At 48.0% G+C, this 24,520-nt stretch overlaps 1 pseudogene; it reads left to right on the top strand.

Moving 5' to 3' along the window:
- Positions 1-23,599, top strand: part of LOC146187387 (uncharacterized) — a 30,288-nt pseudogene extending 6,689 nt beyond the window's left edge.
- Positions 23,600-24,520: the final 921 nt, after the last annotated feature.

Below are 24,520 nucleotides of genomic sequence, written 5' to 3'. Positions count from 1 at the left end.
AGGACCTTTCTGGTCAACCTGGTAAAAAAGGGAAGCCTCAGTACCAATGCAATCGAATCCAAAGAAGGTTGGCGCTTGCCAGAACATTCACACAAGTCATCAGCCATTGCGTTTCTTGAGCTAACCTTCTTGCCACGTATTTATTTATTGATTGATTTTATTTATTTGTTTCAAAATACTGCAGGCCAATATTTTGGCCCAGGCAGGAGTGGATATACAAGGCAATAAAACAACAAATAAAAATAAAAACACGGGATTAGCGTAAATGAACAAGTCAACAAAATACAACACTGTATCATTCAAAAAAATGCAACTCTAGAGCTTTAATGAAATTGGAAGACTGGAGAATGGCCTCAGGAAGACAGTTCCAGTCGGAAATGGTCCGTGGAAAATAACTGTGCTTGAAAGAGTTAGTCCTTGCAAAAATGGGTTCGAGCAGGTTACTTCTTGAATGATGTGTCCTGCGCGACATTTGTTTAAGAATTTCAGGGCGAGGTATGTTTCATTTCTGTGTTAAAAGGTTGTGCATAAACAATAAACGCGACATTTTTCTGCGTAGTTCCAGTAGTGGAATATGGTTAGCTTTCATTAGTGTAGTAGGTGAGTCTGACCTCTTGTATTTACTGTAAACGAACCTAACCGCTTTCCTTTGCACCATCTCTATTTTATGTATGTCTTCTTTAAATAAGGATCCCATAAAACTGAAGCATACTCTAATTTAGACCTAATAAATGATGTGTATGCAAGGAGTTTGAGTTTACTTGGAGCATCATTAAGTTTCCGCCTCAAGTAGCACAGCTTGGAAAATGCGGAGGAACAAATGTCGGAAATATGAGAAGACCAAGTTAAATCATGAGTTAAGGTTACCCCTAAATATTTATAATGTGTAGTCTCCTCAATTAAATTATTAAGCAGGCTGTAAGAGAAATGACTGATATGTTTTTTACGTGAAATTCGCAATAGGACTGTTTCGTTGAGGTTTAATTTCATGTCCCATTTAAGACACCATTGGTGAACAGCTAATAGCGAATTTTTCAAGGTGTAGTGATCGTTGGGCTCATTTATGGTCTTAAAAAGTATGCAGTCATCTGCAAAAAGCCTTAAAGAGACATTATCAGGAAGAGAAACAGACAGATTATTAATATAAATTATGAAAAGCAGCGGTCCTAACACGCTCCCTTGGGGTACACCTGATGTGACTGGAAGCTCGTTTGATTTGAAACCATTAATCTCTACGTATTGTTTCCTGTATGTAAGATAAGCATTAATCCAATTAACAAGGTAGTTAGGGACGCCGATACTTACTAATTTATAAATTAGTTTACTATGGGAAACTGTGTCAAAGGCCTTGCAGAAGTCTAAAATGAGGACATCAATCTGCCCAGATTTATCGAGAACTTCATTAACTGTAGTTATCAACTGCGTGACAGTGGACATACCCTTTCTGAAGCCGTGTTGCAAGGAGGATAAAATGTTATTTTCAGCTAGAAAGGAGTTATGATAACCAGAGACTATGTGTTCTAATAACTTGCAACAAGAAGAAGTGATAGAAATTGGACGGTAATTAGAAATGGTTAGATTATCGCCTTTCTTATGAATTGGAACAACACGGGCCATTCTCCAGTCTTCCGGCACTTCACCAGAAAGTAAAGAAACTTGAAAGGTTTTTGCTCAAAACTCGGATAATTGCGCCGCAAAACGTTTAAGAAACACATTTGAGAGCCCATCAGGGCCCGCAGATTTTTTATCGCCGAGTTTACGCAGCATAGACAGAACACCATTTACAGAAATATTTGGTATGTTACCTTGGTCTTCAACTCGAACTCTAGCTGTGGTTGCCGTCACCGTCAGAAACACGCTTTGAAAGTACTGGTTAAAACCTTGTGCTATTTTCTTGCAGTCTGTGACAATGTCATTATCAATGCGAACCTTACTCAACTGCTCAACCTTTCGATCTAGAAAATTCCAAAATTTCTGGGGGTCACTTTGATGAATTCTGGGAGCGTCGTATTGAAATAATGAGACCTCGCTAGTTTTAATTTTGAGGCAAGTTTCTGTTTCAGAACTTGGAAGTGCTGCAAGGAAGCTGTTTTTTTCTTCCTACATCGCTTCACTTTGCGCTTGATTTGAACAATTTCACGAGTTACCCAAGGATTGTGACGGTGGGTGCGAACCTTTCTAAGCGGAACGAAATGTTCAGTACAGTACTGCACTGCATTCTTGAAATGCAGCCATAAGCTATGAACGTCATTCCCGCCACAGCTGTTTAACAGTGATTGTAAGGCGTCGATAACTGCATTATCATCAGCACGAGCGTAGTCCTTTATCAATTTAACTGAACGCATCCCGGAAGCAGCAGGCGAAGTACAAGAAAACTGTAATAGACGATGATCTGAGATTCAACGTCAAGCACTCCATCAAAAAAGGTTTCGCTAACAAAGAATAGGGCAAGAACAGATGACTCTCTGGTGTATTCACGAACAGCTTGCTTAAGGTTTAACGAAAACATAATATCTAAAATAACATCACATGAGGCACATATGCCATACGACGGTTTGTCCCAGTCGATGGCAGGGAGGTTGAAATCACCGGTAAGCATTAAATTCCGACTCTGGTAATGCATTAAACGATCGAAAAGACTAGACATAAAATCATCCGTAGCATCAGGTGGGCGATACACAGCACAAAGGTAAAAGGGGAAGCCATGTGTTATCAGGCGCAAAAACAAGCTTTCATGCTCATCAATTTGATCAAGGAGCGTTACGTTCACTTCACGCTTGGCAATCACAGCAACCCCTCCACCACGTGAACCGCGATCACGTCTGTATATGACGTAGCCCGGAGGAACAATTTCTTCGTCAAAAATACCACTGTGCAACCACGTCTTGGTTATAACCAGTAGATGGGGATCATATGAAAAGAGCAGTACCTCAAGCCTATCTATTTTATTCACAATGCTCCTGGCGTTCAAAGATATGACACGTAATTGGCTATGTTCAGGTGGACGTTTCGCCTGACTGCCAAGGGAATTTCTAACGGTATTCTCTATACATGACGGTATCTTTTTAGTTTGATGATGAGTACTAAGGGCGTTGAAAGACGACCGAGCTGAACTGGCAGCTTGTCAAGTAGAAGCATGAGCACATTTCCTTCGCGAACGCCCGGCACTTTTCATCGATTCAGAGGTTGCTGCTGCATCACTCTGAGAGCTATGACCAATATCATGTGAACCGGCACGACTTACTTTATACCTTCGGTTTTTCTTTTCATCCCAAGCATACACCACTTGATTGACAACTAATTTGTCATACTTGAGGTACACTTTATCCTCAGGCTTCTTAACATCCTTAACAGTAGCCCATAGTAGCTTTCTCGTTTTCCGTAGCCTAGGCGAGAAGTCCTCTGAAATGGACGTTTGGGAACCCTTCAGTTTTGAAGCATTCCGGAGAACCTCTTCTTTTTCAGCGAAATCAAAGAACCTCATAATCACGGGACGTTTTTTATCTTCAGCTTTCTTTCCCAAGCGGTGTATCCTCTCCAAACTGCTTACTTTGATTTCAAGTTTACCTTCAAAGATTTCGGTTAGAACATGCTTCCTAAGGTCATCTACTGTTTCTGTTTCTTACTCTTCAATGCCATAAACGAGTAGGCTGTTCCGACGAGAGTAGTTCTCAAGATAGTCCACCTTTGTTCTTAGCGAAACTATGTCCCTGTTCAATTCTGCCAACGAGTGCTCACAGGCTTCAACCCTTTGAGCTGTTTGTGATAGTACTTCCAGTTTGCTTTCAATTGAAGCAAGTCTCTGATTTGTCTCTGATATATGTAGATCAAGTTTTGCTCCTAGAGATTGTAGTTCGCATGAAGAAACCTTTTGATTCTCGATAATTTCATCGAGCTTTTTTGCTACCTCTGCGCCTGGATTGAGCTCAACGTCACCGCTAAGCAAAAGTGCAAGCAAACAAAATGAGTCAAAACACTCTGCAAATGTTTCAAGCAAAACGCCTGGGCAAGGCAGCACGACCAAACAAAGAGAATCACTTTTAAATTCATAGGAGTAGCGATATCTACTGACCTGCATAAAAAAAAGACGAAAGGGTTTAGCTGCGACTGCATCCCACGGGTGCTGCTTGCCCACTGGCAAAGAAAACCTCAGGGGCGGTTCCCGAAGGATCTGATGATGTCGATGGTCTTTTGGATAGCCAGTGCGGACGTCGAAAAAGTTCCGGACAACGGCCGTCGCTGTCGTTGAATCATCTTGGTGGAGATGACCAAAGATCCCCGAGCGCACAGATTACCCTTGCGCTGCCAAAGGCTGGATTTCTGCAGTGGCCGCCACCTACCTGGGCTCATAACGACGTCAACAACGGCCACTATGACCTCCGAGGCAGCCCCTACCACCGCGGCAACTTCGGCTCAGCCAGTCGTGCTAAAAACGCCTCCTCTCCCATCTTTAATGGCGACAAGACAGGCATTGACGATTGGCTGGATGAGTACGAGCGCGGCAGCAGGAACAATCCCTGGTGTGCCACCATTATGCTCGCAAACATCATTTTCTATTTGCCGGGAACAGCTCGCACGTGGTTCCAAAATCACGAGCAAGAGCTGGTGACGTCGGCAATGTGTAAGCAAGAGCTTCAGTACTTGTTCGGGAAGCGCATTGGGCGGGCTGTCGGAGAAAACAGAACTTTCTTCTCGTGCCTAATCCCCCACGGAGTCCTACCTTGCCTACATTCAAGACATGCTTGCGTTGTATCGCAAGCTCAACAGTTCTATGGCGGAAAGTGACAAGGTAGGGCATATCCTCAAGGGTATCGCGGATGATGCGTTTAACATCCTGTTCTGCACTGATTGCTCTACCGTCGACACAGTACTTCAAGTATGTCGAAAATTCAAAGAGGCTAAACAACGACGCCTCGTACATCGCTTTGAGAGTCTTCTGAACATGGCAGCTACATCATCCTGCATTGATCTGGTCCCTTTGCAACAGGCTTCTCATCCCGCGAACATAACTCGGATCGTCCGGAGAGAACTCGAGGCTTTAACTCCTACTCATCTTACGTCTCCGCTGTTCGACACCGTGGCCATGATACAGGCCGTAGTTCGCCAGGGACTTGCCAACATCGGCCTCTCCTTCAACCCCCTGCCGCCCACGCCGCCATCGCACCCTGTTCCTCTAGTCGCTGATGCTGCCCGCCAGCCAGGCTTCCCAAGTCGCTACCTTAGTCAGAATCCTGCAGAGTGGCGCACATCAGCCACATCTCGCGTTACTACCGTAGTCGTACCTTCCTCACCCCTCGCTCCTAATGCAACGCCGACCATCGATGCCGCTATGAACCTCCACGCTTCCCTGCTCAACCACAGAAGCCCCGCCCCACCTATGATAGATCTGGACATTTTCTTCCTCAACCAGAAAAGCTCGCAACGAAACCGTTGGATCTGGACACTTTCTTCCTCGACCAGATGAGGCTCGCAACGAAACCGTCTCTCCTGCCCGTCACTCCAGCCAATCTCCATCCCCACAGGCTCGTCGATCCCGTTCACCTGTACCTCGTCGCAGCTTCTCCCCATCATACGCCGGCACCTACTCGAGAAACTAGCGAGTGCAGCGCCCAGGAGTGACACTGCATTACCGATCCGGACTATCACCTCGGTACTAACTCCGCACCCAGACGTAACCTGATTGATATTCTTGAGGACGGAGTCCGAGTTTCTGCCCTTATTGACACTGTTTCCCACATTTCTGTTCTCAGCTCCTCGCTCCGCCGATGTCTCAAGAAACTCCTCACACCCGCTACCTCATATACCGTTCGTTTTGCTGATGGAAACACAGCTACTGAGATTGGTATGTGTACTGCAAGAATTACCATTGCCGACCGCCACATCCTTGTGTTATTTACAGTTCTCACCAATTGCCCTCAAGACGGTATATTAGGACTAGACGTTTCAACTGCACACTCCGCTCTCATTGACTGTTCTTCTGGACTGCTTCATCTACACCTGCCGCTAGGTCCCGTTGAACGAGATCCTCCAACTTCAACGCTCCGTGTCCGCTCTGCTACATTTACTCGTCTCCCCATAGAAGTCACAGTGTATCTACTGATGTCGCCTTTTTCCTCGGTTCAGAATGACGACTACGTTGCTTTCCCCATAACCGACGTAATTCTTTGGCGTAGCATCTAAAACAACACTATTCCAGTCCTGAACTTCCGCTCTTTTGTGAAAGTACTTCCTGGCGGCATTTCTGTTGCCGAGCTGACCCAACTGTCTGAGTTTAACGTGGCTGCTCTTTTACCTGACCCTATTGCTGCAGTGTGGACGCGACTTGCACCATCCCCACGTCCGGAGATCCGCATATCAGGAATGGTTGCTCCTGACTTGCACCCTGATCATGCTAAAGTACTTACGAGCGTTCTGATTTCGTGCAGTGATATTTTTTATTTTGTTGACCGACCCTTGGATTAAACGTCACTCGTTACTCATCACATCGATGCCGGAGACGAGCCTGATTCACAGACGGCCTTACCGAGTCGCCATTTGTGAGCGTCGCGTCATACACAATGAAGTTGACAAGATGTTTGGCAAGAAATATTATAGAGCCTTTTAGCAGCCCCTGGGCGTCACCTGTCGTGCATCTTGAAAAGAAGGACAATACCTGGAGGTTCTGCATTCATTACTGGCACCTCAGCAAAATTACAAACAAGGACGTTTACCCGCTCCCCAGGATAGATGATGTCCTCGACTGCTTGCACGGTGCCAGCCATTTTTCTTCGATTGATCTTCGTTCCGGTTATTGGCAGATCGTTGTTGACGATCGGGGCCAAGAGAAGACCGCCTTCGTCACTCCCGATGGCCTGTACCAATTCAAGGTGATGCCTTTTGGACTGTGTAATGCGCCCGCAACATTCGAGCGCATGTTGGACTCTCTTTTACGCGATTTCAAATGGACGACCTGCTTATGTTATCTCGATGACGTTATTGTATTTTCATGGACCTTCGAGAGCCATCTCCATCTTGATGCCATTCTTGGAGTCTTTCAAAGAGCTGGCCTTCAGCTGAACTCGAAGTGCAGCTTCGGCCGACGTGAACTCATAAAGCTCGATCACGTGGTCGACCCCAATGGTGTTCAATCCGACCCAGACAAAATACGTGTTATAAGTGCATTTCCTACAAACCGCTGTGCCAGTGACGTGTGTAGTTTTCTTGGCCTTTGCTCCTTTTTTCGGTCGTTTGTCCCGATTTTTGCGGAGACGATTCATCCACTCACCATTCTTCTGAAGAATGGCGTTCCATTTTGCTGGGACCAAGCGCGACCGCAGAGGTGCCACACATGGTCCTCACGCAATCTGAAGCAATCCACCCGTCCAAGGAGCTTGATTGTGCGCCGGTTAGCGCTGAGCGATGCGGGACACCGGAGGACCAAGGTAAACTGAGTGGCGAGCCGGCGGAGGAAATGCTTAGCATGGGGGCTGGCGTGAGCATTTGTTGTTCCGACTTGACTGAAAGTGAGGCATGCGCTGCTGGCTGCGGTGCAGACGCGGCGCCGCACTTTGCCTACTTTGACGACGTCGGTGCCATACTCGCTCCGGTTACCGCTAGCTTGCCAGAGCTAGAGCCGAAAGAAAGCAGAAAGCAAGTATTCAAGTGCTGCCTCCGGAAAAAGCGGAAAGGCAGGCGCCAGAAAGAAAGCTGCCATCGTAAGGTGAGGAAGTTGAAGCTATCGAGGAAGAACAAACGACGATCCCAACGGAAGAAATGTGCCCGAGCTGAGAAAAAGCGCGACTGGTGCGCAAAAGGTAAGGAGAGGGAGCCGTCGTTAAGCAAAGAGAATGACTTGGGCTCGTGTGTTTCTTCGCACAGAAACAGGAGGATAAGGTTGTTCCGGGAAACGCACAGCTGGAACTTCAATGAAAAGGGGAGTCTCAACGGTAACGCCGGTGGCTTAAGTCGGAGCCCCTAACGTGAGAATGTAAGCCTCAAAGTTCTCACTTCTTGGTGTTTTTCTTCCTGACACAAGATTTTGAATATTGTATTGTGTTATGTTTGTTTGAAAGTGATGCCCTTTTAAGATGCAATTTTCAAACTTGTGGACGCATTCCAGGTGCTGCTGAGCTACCCATTTATTTAGATGAGTGTATAAGAGGGAAACAGTCTGGTATAACTTAGTGAAGTTTATGCCGTGCTTGTTGGCTGACCGGCTGAGTTTTCAGCGTAGTTGTGACGCTTATGGGTACGACAAAAAAACTCTGCGGAAGCCAGTTTGCAGAGTGCTTTGGGAGCCAGTAGGTGTGAAAGAAGCCTTCTGGCTGTCTGGACTCAAGAGAAGCCGAGTAGCAGCCATCGCAACAATCCCTCTGGACAGTGGATGCAGTCCCGTGCCCTTCGGAATCTCCCTCCCCCGGCGAGGAAGACTGTTACGATTCGCCACCGACATGTGCGACAACCGACGCGGCCGCAACGTAGCATTAGTCAATTAGCAGCGAGCATTTCGGCCATTTCAGCGCCGTGCAATCGGCCGCCCAACGCTTTCACCCGCGAACGTGATCAGACGTGTTGAGTGTACACGTGCCGTAATGTGTGTGCGTGCGTGTCTGTGCAAACGCTGGCCGAGCCCGGCGCTCGAGGGAGAGAGCATCGCCCTCTCCCGTTAACAGGAGGTGGAGAGTTTCCGTCGCGCAACCGAGACTGAGTCATCAGAGCTTGCTCGGACATAAATTCTTCTCCCTTTCCACCTGAACTACCAAGCGTATAAAAATTAGTTGTGGTTTAACCCTGGTTAACCCTAGCTGAATTGTGATAGCAACGGCCGAAACATCTTTTGCCTGCTACATTACTCCCCTATCACACCCTATCAGTGTAAGGTGCTACATTATTGGGAACACTCAAGCTCAACCTCTAAGAGTATGACGCGAGAAATTAAGTTACCAGTCTTTTTTTTTTCTTCTGCTCCTCCTCCTCCTCCTTCTCGGCTATTCAAGGTCAAGCGTGGCTCTGCCGGGACCATGCGACGGCTCGAAACCTGGCGCAGTATTGCTATCGCAATAAAAGCAGCGGTTGGTTCCGCTGCGAGAGAGACTTCACAGAGACTTCAAAGACGTCGCAGAGACGACGCCAGACACCTACTTTGTGAGCGTGTCAGTTTTATCTCCAGGCCTGCTTCTCTGCCCATTCCTACATGATGCTGTATTAAACGTTGTTTTTGTTTGTCGGCGCCTCGTCTTTACCGGGACCGCTGTTGCCTTCCGCCGAGCCACGAAGCGGCAGGCCAACGCTACCGATGGGGCCGCTAGTAGAGGTGGGCTGTGTGAGAAGCTCTTGCCACGCTACGCAAGGCCCTACCGTGTTTCGCGGCCAGTCACTTCCGTGACATACGAGATCATCGCTGTGCATCCGCCACAACAGTCTGCTATGCCACATACCGAGACCGTTCGTATCACCCGAATGAAGCCGTACGACACCTGCAGTATAGTTCACCAACCTAGTGCGCACCGGGACTGTGCTTTTCGTGAAGGCGGGGGAGGGGGAGAGAGTTAACGTTACATATATTCCCTGCGTCGCTGAACGTTTAACAACCCGACGATCAACAACAGTGAGACCGAAGGAAGACGAAGCTGTAGCAACGGTAGTTAGTGCTAAGAGAAGGTTGGCGCTTGCCAGAAGATTCACACAAGTCATAAGCCGTTGTGTTTCTTGAGCTAACCGTCTTGCCACGTATCAATAATACTGGAAATTGAAATGTGGATTTAATGGTTAGTTGGAACGTCTAGCGCTGACAGTACTTTGGGCACAGCAGGATCGAATTACCAGCCGCAGGGCACAGCTTCAGCGCGAGCGAGATGGGCGCCGGAGACAAGCGATGGTGATGGCGATGCCGCAGCGTTTTCTGTTCTTTCTCTTCTTTACATTTCCCCCGCGTGAAGAAGTCGCCATCCTGGCGACTCAGGGAGAACAACGACCAGAGGGTTGTAATATGGCTTGAGGCGGCTAACGTGGACAACCTCACGGCCGCGACGGCGGTGGTCGGAAGAAGGGGTGACTGGCTCGATGACGTAGTTCACAGGGGATGTGCGTTCTAAGACGCGATAAAGTCCGTGGTATTTGGTGTCTAGTTTGTTGGTGGCAGGAACGCATAGCCAAACGAAGCTGTCGGCCAGGAACGTGGGAGCAGGGGTATCGGTATCATGCTGAGGAACGTGCGAGCTAGCTGACGGCATTCCTCGGCCTTCTGTGCAATATCTGACAAAGCACTGTACTCAGAGGCATCTGGATGGTATGACAAAATTGTGTCCAGAGTACAAGATGGTTCACGGCCATATAAGAGAAAGAAGGGCGAAAACCCAGTTGTTGCTTGGGTGGCAGTGTTGTACGCGAACGTTACGAATGGCAGTACCTGGTCCCAGTTGGAGCTTCCCGATTCAGATGTAACATACATTGCGAGCATGTCCCCAAGCGTACGGTTGAAGCGCTTCGTGAGGCCGTTTGCTTGTGGGTGGTACGCACTTGTAGCCCGATGTATCGATTTACAAGACGACAGGAGCTCTTGGACTACTTCGGAAAGAAAGACACGACCTCTATCACTCAGTAGCTCGCGAGGGGCGCCGTGTCGAAGAATGAAGTGGTGCAGAAGAAAATGGGCTACCTCTCGGGCTGTCGCCGCGGGAAGTGCAGCAGTCTCGGCGTAACGGGTCAGGTGGTCGACGGTGACGATGACCCATCGATTCCAGCGGCACTGCAAGGTAGCGGACCATAAAGATCAATTCCCACGCGATCAAACGGGCGAGCTGGACACGGTAAAGGCTGGAGAGGGCCAGCAGGGTGGCAAGAAATCTTGCGTTGTTGACAGGCGGTACAAGAGTGAATGTAGCGACGTACGAAATTGTACATTCCCCGCCAGTAGTACCTCTGACGAATTCGATCATAGGTTTTGAGGACGCCGGCATGAGCGCTTTGCGGGTCAATGTGATGGTGGGCACAAACCTCGGAGCGGAGGTGGCGCGGAATGACAAGAAGCCACGTTCTGCCGTCTGAGTTGTAGTTCCTGCGGTAGAGAAGGCCGTCCCGAATGGCGAAATGGGAGGCCTGTCGGCGGAGTGCCCGAGGATGCGTAGCCGCGGAAGTAGTGCCAAGGATATCTAGCAGGTTAGAAACCCAAGGATCTTGTCGTTGCTCGACAGGCATATCCTCAATGGTGAGTGCTGACAAGAATGCTTGAGGAGGGGACGATGAGTTAGGCGAGAGCACCGGTGACCGAGAAAGAGCGTCGGCGTCAGAGTGCTTGCGGCCAGAGCGGTACACTACACGGATGTCGTACTCCTGAAGCCTGAGAGCCCAGCGCCCGAGACGGCCAGACGGATCCTTGAGAGACGCGAGCCAGCAGAGAGCGTGATGATCTGTAACTACCTCGAAGGAGTGGCCGTATAAGTAAGGGCGGAACTTCGTTACAGCTCACACGATTGCTAAGCACTCCTTTTCGGTAACGGAGTAGTAGGACTCGGCTTTGGTGAGAGCACGGCTTGCGTAGGCGACAACGTATTCGGAGAAGCCAGGCTTGCGCTGGGCGAGGACGGCGCCGAGGCCGACACCACTGGCATCGGTGTGAAGTTCTGTAGGTGCAGTAGGGTCGTAATGGCGAAGGATTGGTGGTGACGTCAGAACATTGCGCAGTGTCGCGAATGCATCATCGCAGGCTGGTGACCAAGAGGAGAGGTTAGGGGTGCCTTTCAAGAGCTGTGTAAGGGGGACTATGATGGTTGCGAAATTCCGAACAAAACGACGAAAGTACGAGCAGAGGCCCACGAAGCTTCGCAGTTGTTTCAAAGTGGTCGGTTTCGGAAAGTCAGCGACGGCGCGCAGCTTCTCAGGTTCAGGCAGAACTCCATCTTTACACACAACATGTCCGAGTATTGTGAGCTGGCGGGCCCCAAAGCGGCACTTTTTGAGGTTCAATTGAAGACCGGCGCGGGTTAGGCAGGTGAAGACCTGGCGAAGTCGAGTCAGGTGGGTCGGGAAGTCGGTTGAAAAGACGACGATATCATCGAGGTAGCATAAACAGATGTTCCATTTCAGGCCGCGCAGTACAGTGTCCATCATTCTTTCAAATGTGGCTGGGGCGTTACAGAGTCCGAATGGCATAACATTAAATTCGTATAGTCCGTCTGGAGTAATAAAGGCGGTCTTCGGATGATCCGCCTCTGCCATGGGCACCTGCCAATACCCTGAGCGTAAATCGAGTGAGGAAAAGAATTCTGCGCCTTGCAAACAGTCTTGGGCATCGTCGATTCGTGGGAGGGGGTACACAACACGACGAGTGATTTTGTTGAGGCGGCGATAATCAACACAAAATCGTATGGAGCCATCCTTCTTTTTAACTAGGACCACAGGAGACGACCATGGGCTACAGGATTCTCTAATTACTCCGCGATGCAGCATGTCATCGACTTGTTGGGCAATAACACGGCGCTGAGTCCGGGACACCCGATACGGCCGCTGATGGAGAGGTGGGTGAGCGCCAGTGTCAATGAGGTGAGTAACGGTCGTCGTGCGGCCCAAAGAAGATTGCGGGATGTCGAAGGAGGAGCGGAATTGGTGTAGAAGGTCAAGAAGTTGTTCTCGGTGGCGCGGCTCTAGAGCGCTGTCCACAGAATGGTCAAAAAGATCCCGCTGTAGCGAATCTGAAGCCACACGAGTTGGAGTCAAGGCGTCAACTTGGCAAACAGGGAATGACAAATCATCAAAGGCGAACAGAAGGTCCACGGGCTCGATGCGGCCGAGGCACTCCCCTTCGATCAACATAGCGGGAGATGCAAGAGGATTGGCTACCAGAAGTGTGCTAGCGCCGTTGTTCATGTCAAGGACGGCAAACGGCAGCGGTAAGTGGCGGCGGCGGCAGACAACGTTAGAGGGCACAAAGAGGACTGTCGCGGCGGTGGTAAAAGAGGCAGTCATAGGAACCAGAACAGCGCTAACGGGTGGGATGGTTGTTTCATGAGCTACGAGGAGTTTGGTCGCAAAACGAGGACACGGCTCGTGGAGCAGGGCATCAGACGGTGCATAACTCGATTCAATGAGCTCTACTTGAGGACTGGCGCAGTCAATGATAGCATGATGCTGGGACAGGAAATCCCAGCCGAGAATGACGTCATGAGAACATGTGGGGAGAACGACGAATTCGATGATGTACAAGGCTGCAGCAATGACGACGCGAGCAGTGCAGATAGCTGTCGGCTGTATACTGTGAGCGGATGCGGTACGAAGCGATAGTCCCTCGAGAGGCGTAGTCACCTTTCGGATGAAGCGGCAGAGTTTTTGGCTGATAACTGATACAGCGGCACCGTTGTCGACGAGCGCAAGAGTATGAACACCTTCAACGATGACAGGAATAACATTCGCGGGATTAAGACGAGGACTTTGAATTTCTGTCGAATACGCAGTTCGTGCTTCGCGAACTGCGGCGTTTAGTTTTCCGGCTGGGTAACGGGTCGTCGGCGCATTGGCGAAATGGAGCGGCGACATGGTGATGGCGAACGACGAGGGAGGAAGTCCGGAGGATCAGGGGGTGCTGTTGGAGGACCCGATGGGACTGGGAAATGGGGGGCCAAGTAAGGTGACGCAGGCCGTGCAGCAAAGACCATATTTATTCGGCGCCGGCAGTAGCGTGTAGTGTGTCCAGGGATGCCGCAGTGGTAGCAAATAGGCCTATTGTCTGCAGTGCGCCATGGAGATGGTGTCTGACGCAAGGGGGGAGCAAAAGCTGTTGGTGCGGACCGCATGGGGGGCGAAGCATAGGCATATGCTGGCTCAGGCGGTGGACTTGAAGTGACTTCGGCATACGTGCGACGCAATACTTGAGGAGGAGCCGGCGCGAATGCTGGAGCGTAGCTCAGTGGCGCAACGCCGGACGATGAAACTGTGGGCGTGGGTAACGGCATTGAGGGTGCGACCGGAGCTGATTGAGGAACAGGATTAGGGAGGACTTCAGATACATGCTGCTGGATTGCATGGCGAAGCTCCGGAACAAGGCCAGTTGTTGACGACTCCTTAACATATGGCTGTAGGAACAGTTGTCGCGCGACCTCCTGACGTACGAAAGCCTTGATGTCTTCAGAGAGGCTAGATGACTCCCTCTCCGCGGCTAATCCAGCGAGTGATGCATGAGGCTAGCGAATCAAAGCACGCTCCTTGCGGAGTTCGTCGTAGCTTTGACAGAGGTCGTAGATTTCCTTGACCGTATTGGGGCCTTTGACGAAAAGCATGTTGAAACCGCCGGCATCAATTCCTGTGAGGACATGACGTATCTTAACGGCCTCGGTCATGGTCGGGTCAACGCGGCGACACAAATCAACAATGTCCTCAATATAACTGGTGAACGTTTCACCGGGCAGCTGTAGTCGCGATCGAAAACGCTGTTCCGCGCGGAGTTTTCGGACGGCGGGGCGGCCAAAGACATCAGAAAATTTCGTCTTGAAATTCGCCCAGTTGGCAAAGTCCGACTCGTGGTTTCGAAACCACAGATTAGCGACGTCGCTCAAGTAAAAGATGACATTGGTGGGCTTACGGTTGTCGTCCCAGTTATTGTGACGGCTGACCCGTTCGTAAGTGGTCAGCCAATCGTCGACGTCGTGATCGCTGTTTCCACTGAAGGTAGCCGGGTCCCGTTGCCGAAGCGCACCTGTGCAGGTGACGGGCGGAGGCAGGTGCAATGAAGTCGGCTCCGTCATTGGGGTAGTCAATGTTCTGCTGCGAAGTTCCAGGGCGAGATGGGTACAGGGAACCTCAGATTGACCTCCACCAAGTGAAATGTGGATTTAATGGTTAGTTGGAACGTCTAGCGCTGACAGTACTTTGGGCACAGCAGGACCGAATTACCAGCCGCAAGGCACAGCTTCAGCGCGAGCGAGATGGGCGCCGGAGACAAGCGATGGTGATGGCGATGCCGCAGCGTTTTCTGTTCTTTGTCTTCTTTACAAAATAAACGTGTTTTGATTACAAAAAAAGACTTTGGTGCCTATTGTAGCGAGCCCTTTTGGCAAACAGAAGGACTTGTTTGATTCCCCACATGGTGCATTATTTTACAGAAATATATTTCAGAAATGCCCCATATGCAGAAACCTCCTCATCAAGTTTGACTTCATTTGTAGCCTCCCCTGATTTGTTGAATTTATTTTCAAATTCTAAAACATTTATTTCCCATCGATGCCATTGTCGATCGACTACGCCGTGTTTTCGGTCTGACAAACTTCTTACCATTATCATGTTAGAACAGAATAGACGGAATGCATAGCATATAAGCACATTTTTTCTGCGACCAGCACGGACTGCGTTGTTCCCATTTCATGTGAGTATCCCTCTGACAGCTATAAACCAAGGATGCACAGGCTGAAGAAAATCCACCGCTCAAGAGGTTGTTTACTGTAACTCCGTGGGAAACGCGCTGGGCTGTACGCGTCCGTTGAAATCGCCGCCAGGACACTCCAACGGTCGGTCTAAATCATGCAGGGGCGCCTTCTTGGGGAATCTGTCGTTACTGTAGCTCAGTATAAACTCCCTACATACTCGATTTTGACGTTTCATCGCATACCATGTGGTCCTTAGCTCGACCCACAAGAGATGCACTCGATTGTGCGGGTTGTCTACAAACGCATTCATTTTCCCCCAAACCTGTAACTATCGCATACACTGAATCTCAAGCCACGCAAGGTATGACGTTTTTGGGCATGAAAACTTGTATAGTCATGTTAAGGCGAAACCTGGTACAGCCACCTCTGTGCATTGATATATTGCTGGAAATGAGCTGAGTAACCAGTTTGCCCGCGAGACAGTAAAACAGGCTCCTGCGACGAACTGAACGGCTCTGCCGATATTTGTGTGTCGACGGCCTTCTGAAATACATGGTAAAATTACTTTTAAAAAGAAATTAAATTACATTTTAAAGTTACTTTGCAGCACATCGCAAAGATGTATTAGCTAAATTGCATTACTAATTACTGCTCCTGAAAAGTAATAACATTAAATTACAATTGTCAGTGCAAAGTAATGTAAGTACTATTGAATTACTTTCTAGTTTTCAACCACACAAAAACTAAGTAAATATATTAAACGAAACAACAGCCTCTCTGCACACTACACGAACACATTCCTTTATCTTCCCGCCAATTTTCGTTTCAGGCAAGTATTTCCTCCACCCTTCCAACAAACAGAAATCTGAAGCATAGTCGAACGCTCATCATGGTACTCAGGACAGAGACGAATGGAGAACCCTAGCCACTCGCTGACCTGGACCTGTCTCCATCATTTGAAGCACCCGAAGTACGCTACTTATTTCCCCTGTGGTTCCATGAACGGACTTCGGCCCATGATGCTCAGTAATATTCACGTGATGGAGCTTTCCGCCTCTCTCTCCTTCCCTCGCCTCGTGGTGTGTAGTGCAAGTGTGGCAGCCGACGCTACAGGCAGTGCCACCGCGCACTCTCGTCAAGTTATTAACGCACGGCCATCTTGCGGCAACTGTCCCTTTGGAGGCCCTTTGACACCTTGCCAGTTTTTACTTGAGGAATGGCTCCGGTACACACACCTCGCATGTCTCAGACGCACAGTTTTACTGAATTTGCATCTTTTTGTCGATCCGTTACTCTGGTTCAGAATTGCCGTCCGTCGTTCCTGTTTTGGAAGCGCCGTGTATAAAATTTGTCCATTGAAAGAGCAGCGGTGCTCTTTAGTAAAAGTAATTGCGAAAAGAATTAATAGTATATTTGCTGCAAAATTACTGCCTTTGATAAATAATCACGTTACTCAGAAATGTGGCGCAACAAACACAATCACATGAGAAGAAACACAACACAGGCGCACACTACCAACTGTAATATTGATCTGAACACACACTTCCTCTTCACCACTCATCCTCTTCTAGACCCAAGGACAACTTCTTCACACACCTCTTCTTTGCCAAGGAGATAGTAGCACTTTCTTCCCCGCAAAACATAAACATCGTCCAAGCATGACAGTCACCAATTCTACGGCTCAAGTACATCTCCACACACCTCTTCTTTGCCAGCAGCTAATACCACAATCGTCCCAGTGTAACGCATCACCATCCAAGCAGGACAGTCCCAAAGTCTACCACATAGTCACACACTGGCAAACAACCACCACGTATGTGCAGTAAGACATGTCCATCCAAAACATTTCACTTGTGAAGTCCCTATGTAAAGAAAAAACTGTAACCTGCCCAGCATTTGTACGAAGCAATGAAGTACATGAGAATGAGAAGTGCATGTACTTGAAGGAAAGAAGGATCAATAACCAAACATGGCCACAATACACTAGAGGTGTCCAAGAATAACAGCTTTAGGGCCGAAAATGCCCCTCAAGCTGTTATTTTGAATTACATTACTAAATTAGCACGGCTTAAAAGCAAATATTTAGATTACAAATGTTTGGGGAAATAAATAAATTACAGTAATTTGATTACTGTATTTTATCAGTGCCATGTCTGCCGTCCTTTAACGAAAACGTCTATCAGTCCTAGCTCCAGTTCAAGAGAAGATCGCCACACTCTTTGCATGCCATACCGGTATCCCCAGTTCCAGGCGCAGAAACATGTCATGAAATTCAGTTAAACTCTCTGGTTGCACCAACAAGACTTCCTTTTTTTTATACTGCTGCCCCTCTTATCCATCTTGTCTCAACTACCCTGAACTCTATGCCTATCGTCCACACTATGTCCTGTGTTGCCCTGCTGCCCTTCATCCCCTTCTCCCCCCCCCCCCTCCTGCACCTGATGCGTAGTCCTTTCCTCGCATGTTCTTGTAAAGAAGATCTACCCTGTCTGGTGGGGCAGGGGAAGGCACTTTGAAAACTTGATTTCTGCTCTGAAATTGACTGTGTTCTGTGCTACCCCCCTTCGCCTCCTACTAACATACTGCTGCTACTATTACTACTAGTATTACCACCACCACTACTCCTGTACAACTACTGTACAACTACTGCAATAAGCGTATTGCTTCTATTAGTGGGATGCCATGAATCGTTTGGTTGTAATAGTGAACAGTGTTATCTCCTCTGTTTCCCCAATTCCTTGGCCCCATTTGCCACCTTTTCACTGGTGTTGGAAAAGCAAGTCCCACCAGATATCCGCAGTCGTGCTGGCAGCGTGGGGTTTGTCCGACAGGCAAATTTCACCGACCGACAGTCACTCAGTGTGCATCGACTCTGATTACACTGCACCTCTTTAACCAGCTTTCGATTAAGAACTTCGTTCAGCAGGCTTCCTTGCTGTGTGGTATGTCATGAGCGAAATAAATCTACAGACCAGCCTGATTCAGCCACGCAACGATGGGTCTCCAAGAAGCACTCTCACGACAATCTTTGGAAAACAACAGCGCCAAAGCGGACACACGAACAGAGAAAGCGACAACCCGAACAGCTATCGGCAACTGATGAAATTTTTATTCCGATATGTCTCAATATGTGCATTCACGAGGGCAAAAAAAAACAAATAAATAAATTCTACAAACGCCTGAAGCGAACTTAGTCTCAGAGCATGTGCGGTTTTGAGTCTGAAGGGAGTGTACGCAAAGTTAATCAACTTTGAGCCTCGATCGTTGCACTCTTACGAGGTGGGCGACCTTTGCACCAGAAGAAGGCTGAATGCTTCCTCCTCCTCTCGTTATCACTCATACACTTTGGGGCCAGACCGAACGAAGACGTGGGTGAGCAGTCGCAGAGTATAATTGGATCCGGTCGGCGCCATGTGACCGCCGCAAACTCAGTCCTCGCGAGGAGCCACGCCGCTGTGCCGGCATGCGTCAGCTGGCGCGAAGGACGTGCGCGGCCTGCGTACCGCTCTACTCGGCATTCTGCCCACGTCGCCCGCCGCCTCCACCAAATGCGGCCTGCGCTTGACAATCATGCTAGCAAAACTTTGCTATCGCCGCGGAGTGGTGGAGCTGTAGTCCCGCAGGATCGATTCTATCGCCTTCCTGTCTAGAAAAAATGCCGGAGAGTCTTGTTGACAAGTTCAGCATAGAGTGCGTGGGAAATGAGGTATGCTACGCGCGCGAGGAAAATGATAAAAAGGGTCTCAGTTTCTCTGCACTGTTTACCTTTTTCCTATACAAAACGCCTCTATGCATCACAACATGCCGTGTTTAAGTCTGCGGACCTGGAAACGCAGCTAGTGAACTAGCACATATTTTGTTACATTTGGAATGTTGCATTTTTTTTTTTCGTTTTGCAGAGAAGTCGGCTTCGCCTTGGCGCTAATAAATAATGACAGGCATGTGATGCTTGCACTGCGTGCAAAAGGTGACTCCAACGGGATAATACTAGGCAAATGAAAAAACTAAAAACTAGAACGAGGCTTATTGCAGCGATATATGCACACGGCGTAAAATTAAGAAGACAGTGACGGCGCCCTAATTGGATACATGCGCGTGATGCGTGTCTGGAGGCAAGGCATGCGGCAGTTACACAACCTTTACAGGTCATAATTTGTATCCTTAGGACAGCGTTCATCAGAGCCATAAACGAATGACGCAAATCAAGTGTAGGGCTGGTGAGCGATTTATGGGCTGAAAACGTTTTGCTTCAGAGCACTCCATGGATGACGCCTTAGAAATTGTTGTTTCAAAATTCATTTTCAGGACATCCAAGAACAGAACAGCGCCATTACAAGTGATGAAGTAATGTGCTATTGTTTCAGAAATACAACAAGGCGGAAGTTTACAGATGACACAAAAATACCCTTTTTCTGAAGCCAAGTCTTCACAGGCAATGTTTCCGCGTGTAACTTGTAAAAGGAAGTCTTAGTGCAAGGTGAACTTAACTTTTCTCGTACCCGCGTAAGGGCGTCATATCCTGGCAATCCGCTATACATCGAGCGATAAGGAGAAGGAGGGAAAGCCATCGAAACCAAGTCTTGCACAAGCGTTTTCGCGATACTAAAAAAAATAACTCTGTTAAAAAACGAACTGTCAGAAAACGCACAGCAATATATACCTCATACATAAGCACCCTCAAAGAAGGACGATCAGCAATACTAGCAGAAGAAAGCAATATGGGTAAAGAATTAACTAAATTTTTCAGCAGGATAACTAGAAGTATTGAGTGGGACATATCGCGACAAAAAACATAATGCTGCCAACAATCTGATGCACATAAAGATAGGCTGAACCTAGCCCTGCGGCGCTGACAGGTCGGATACCACGGAAGAGCCCCAAACAAAAGTTACAAAACTCTATGAGAGCGCTGAATATAAGTCCCTGGCGCAGTGAATGATCTGAAAAACAATATATTCGTGTTTCTAGATAGATAGATGGATTTATTGAAAGCAAAAGGCAGAGAGGTTGGCCGGAATAATTCAAATCTGGCCTGCTACTCTGCACTGGGGAAGGGGAAGGAGAGAAGAAAGAAGGTCATGATGGGTGACGTGTTTCTAAAGCACAAGTTACATGTCCTAGCTTTGCCCAATGATAATAGAACATGCGGAACTTAAGGCTGAGCACAGCGCTGTACATCCAATACCCGATCATTCCAATATGTTTTACAGCGCCTGTACGCGTTTAAATGATTCCAGAACGGGGGTTCTGAGGTTAGTTAGATAATGGTTGCGTTATGTAGAGTACAGGCCACATGGGCATTCATGCCGCATACAAAACCTCAAAAGCGAGCCGATAAATTACAATATATTTTAAAATTACCACCTCTACGCTTCGCGGCGACCAGCAGCGCCGGTCTTTGGCGCGAATTCTTGCATATTACGTCACATTTGGCATATTGCGTCACCTGCTCGAGGGCTATCATTGGTTCTCCATGCCAACGTCACCCCAGCCTGCATTTACAAAAATAAATGCGCTAGATAGAATACATTTTTACTTTTTCGGAATAATTTCTTATTTCAGATAGAAATTAAGTCATTTGCGTGTAGGTTTACTGTGCATGGGGCGTGCGGTATCAAAAATGAGTGCAGCACTTCCGATTTTCTGTCCTGTCGTCTGCGCGTACCTCACGTGTTACTCTGCCGGCGCCGCCGTTGAATCCGTAGCTTCCCGCCATCAAATACGGAGCTTTAGGAGCGGAGCTACCCTTGAAGTGATTTGCAATGAATACACCGTGTTGTGTCGTCGGCTGTAAAGCCAGGGACCGGCAAGGTATTACCCTTCGCCATTCGCTGTCGAACAAATAAGGTGTGCGAGCTGCGTGGCGCCAAAGCATCGGACTGCCCAAGTCCAGCAAGCGACGGAGCCCCCGCGTCTGTGGCCGGCATTTCTCGCCGCAAGATTATAACTACAACCCCAAGTTCGTGCGGGGGTCAGGTGCGGCCTTGATGAAGCTGTGGTTGAAGCCGACAGCCCTGCCGACGTTGTTTCTGCCAACCACTGAAGTAAGTGTTGCTGCACACAAAACGCAATGTGCGAGGAGGGCGAGTTGGTAACGGTTTTCTTGCCACATAGCACAAAGCAGACAGGGACACAGCGAGACACACGGGACGGGCGTAAGTTAGCGCCCGTCCTGTGTGTCTCGCTGGGTCCCTGTCTGTTTAGCGCTATGTGGCAAGCAATGTGCGATTCGCGGCCGCGAACGTTGCACGTTTCTCGGGCAGATAACGTGACTGCATGATGATGCCTGCGTGGTACTACAATACGCCTCTGGCAACAAAACCACGCACTAGAAAATTAAGATTTTTTTTCTACCTTGGCATATGTACATCATGATGAACACTGCTGTGTCGTGACGCTGGGACTAAGTCGACCCGGCCTTCACTTGGTAGTGTGCAGAGACTCCGGGTTGATGAAGGATTGAATCTTCGAAGTTGGTAAAATATATACAAGCAGATTTAATGGCACTTTGAGAAAACGTATTTACATGAAAAAAGGGTATACCAGCAAAATGGCAAGCGTTACGAGTTCATAGCGAGAAGCATCTCGATGAGCCGTTTACCCAGGGCTCAGAGCGTCATTTCGTGCTCTGCAACGTCCTTAAATCCCCTATGTCCAGCCCCTCTCTGAAGATGCTGACCAATCAGTTCCAGTGCACACCCCTCAGATATCGGCAACCAATCGAACACATCACTGCACTGATGGTCTGATGCACTGACTGGTCCAGTATTGTTTCGTAGGGCGTGATCACTTGTTGTCGGGTAGAGCTTGGGAACGGCGAGGAGGTAAATTTCGATTCTTCTGCAAAGATCCGCTATGTTGGTTCCAGCAAGTGGATTTCCTTCTCAGAAACCCAAGTGTACGTGCGCGCCACGAATACTGCTCCCAGCATTGTCCCTTTCCGGCAATTGCAACTCTTTCCAGCATTCACGGGAAATCCTCTAATGGCCGCAATCCTCATGCTCCTTTCTTCTCCTGTACGTCAGCGGACGTGTACACGGCAACCCCGTCGTGACAATGTCAACTGATGTGCCACTATTTGTGCAGGTACTTACCGGATTCTTATCCATCGCCTTGGGCTGTGCAGTAAGCGCAGACAGCGGCTTCAATCGTCACCCAGCTTCTACCGATGCCTATCGACTGCCGTGCGCGGGGGGCGTACATTTTTCACACTGCGAGCTGCTGTCGTGGTACGTGGATACTGCCTTCTGCTCACCCTCTTCGAGCACAGCGACGTCATCCACACTTCCAGCCCGGATTTTGCCTATAAAAGGGACGCCTGCGCCTTCCATCAGCAGTGGACACGGCAACCCCGTCGTGACATTGTCAACTGATGTGCCACTATTTGTGCAGGTTGGTGGACGAAAATATTGCTGCCGTAGCAACTGCCTTTTTTTGATCGTGTTGCCGTGTCCACGCACATTGCTGGTTTGCTTTAGTGACTGTATCTCAATTGTAGACCTGTTGCTGAAGTTATCCGGTGATGTTGAGGAAAATCCTGGCCCGGATACAATGGAAATGATTCAACAAGTAATTGCTTCTCAAACTGAAATCCTCAGCAAATTAAGCGAAATACAGGAAAACCAAACATCGTCTGAAGCAAGAATTCTGGACATGCAATCCAGGCTGTCTGCTATAGAACAAAAGCTACAAACCTTTGACGAGTCTCGGGATAGGCTTTCGAAACTAGAAACTTTTGCTGAAAGATGTGAAATAGAAATGACTACAGTTTCGAGAAAACTTCATGAGTTGGAAAACCGCTCGCGGCGCAATAACTTGATTGTACGCGGAGTTAAGGAGGAGGAATCAGAGAGTGAAGAGGACCTACTACAGAAAGTAAACAATGACATCTTTGATAAAATTCTGAAACAAAGGGTGGACACTATTGAAAGAATTCACCGACTTGGAAGGAGGGAACCAGGTAGAGACCGTCCGATTATTATTAAACTTACTGACTTTAGGGATAAGATGAAAAATATGAGTAGCTGTTTCAACCTAAAAGGCACTCAATTTAGTGTAAATGAAGATTTTTCTAAAAGGCTTGTGGAAATACGAAAAAAACCTTTGGAACTCCTGTGCCGATGAACGAAACAACGGCGTGAAAGCTAAGTTAATTTTTGATAAGTTAAAAGTCAAGAATACCTTATACGCATGGAACGAGGAGACCAAGCAGCGGTTCAAATGCCAGGTTGCCACTAGCACTAGCAATGAGTGACTAAACAATCATAAGACGGTCTGCCTTAAAATTATAAATGTGAACGCTGGGAGCACGCTTAACAAGGTTGACGCCATAGAAAGTATATGCCTTGAACATGAACCCGATATTATGGTAATCATAGAGACATGGCTACATAAAGATATTAGAGACTGTGAAGTTGCTCCCCCAAACTACTCCATAGTACGAAAAGACCGTGAAAGGAGGGGTGGCGGTGTTGCAATACTTGTTAAGAGTAATATAGTATTCTCAGTTATAGAAGGGTTTGATGTTTTAGAAACTGCATGGATTAAAACCAGACTGAATGGTCGTACTGTCTTAGTGGGTGCTTTCTACAGAGCTCCCAATTCAACCATAGACGGGCTTGATAACCTAAAAAGGTTACTGGACCTAAATGTACACTTTGGTGACAATATTATTCTGACAGATGATTTTAATTTGCCAGGAATTGATTGGATGTCGCTTTCTCCAGGCAGAGTTGATACAGCTAGCAGTGAACATCTGATCGAACTCGCCTACTGCTATGGTTTGACTCAGATTGTTGAAAAGAGTACGAGAGTATGTATGACAACATCCTCGACACTAGACCTTGTCTTTTTGTCATCTGGTCTACTAGAGTTTTTGCTGATTTGTGATGTTGAAGAAGGATTGTCTGACCATAAAATGGTGATTATGTCGCTCAATATGACTCATGAAATATGTCACAAATCTTGCAGAAAGACTGTTTTGAATTTTGCGGCTGCTGATGATGTCGGATTACTGGACTACCTTGAAATCTCATTTGATGAATTCATGTGTTTATATCAAGATGGACTTGGCAAGGATAAGTTGTGGGATTTTTTTGCAAACATGACAGCGAAAGCAATTGAAATGTTCATTGCTAAAATCACGAAAATAACAAAAAGGAAGCATCCTTGGATTAATAGAGACATTA

The sequence above is a fragment of the Amblyomma maculatum genome, chromosome 6, assembly GCF_055883805.1.
Source record: "Amblyomma maculatum isolate TAMU_Amacu chromosome 6, ASM5588380v1, whole genome shotgun sequence".
Classification (NCBI taxonomy): Eukaryota; Metazoa; Arthropoda; class Arachnida; order Ixodida; family Ixodidae; genus Amblyomma; species Amblyomma maculatum.
The sequence above is the reverse complement of the archived record's forward strand: the minus strand, read 5'-3'. Positions and strand labels throughout refer to the sequence as shown.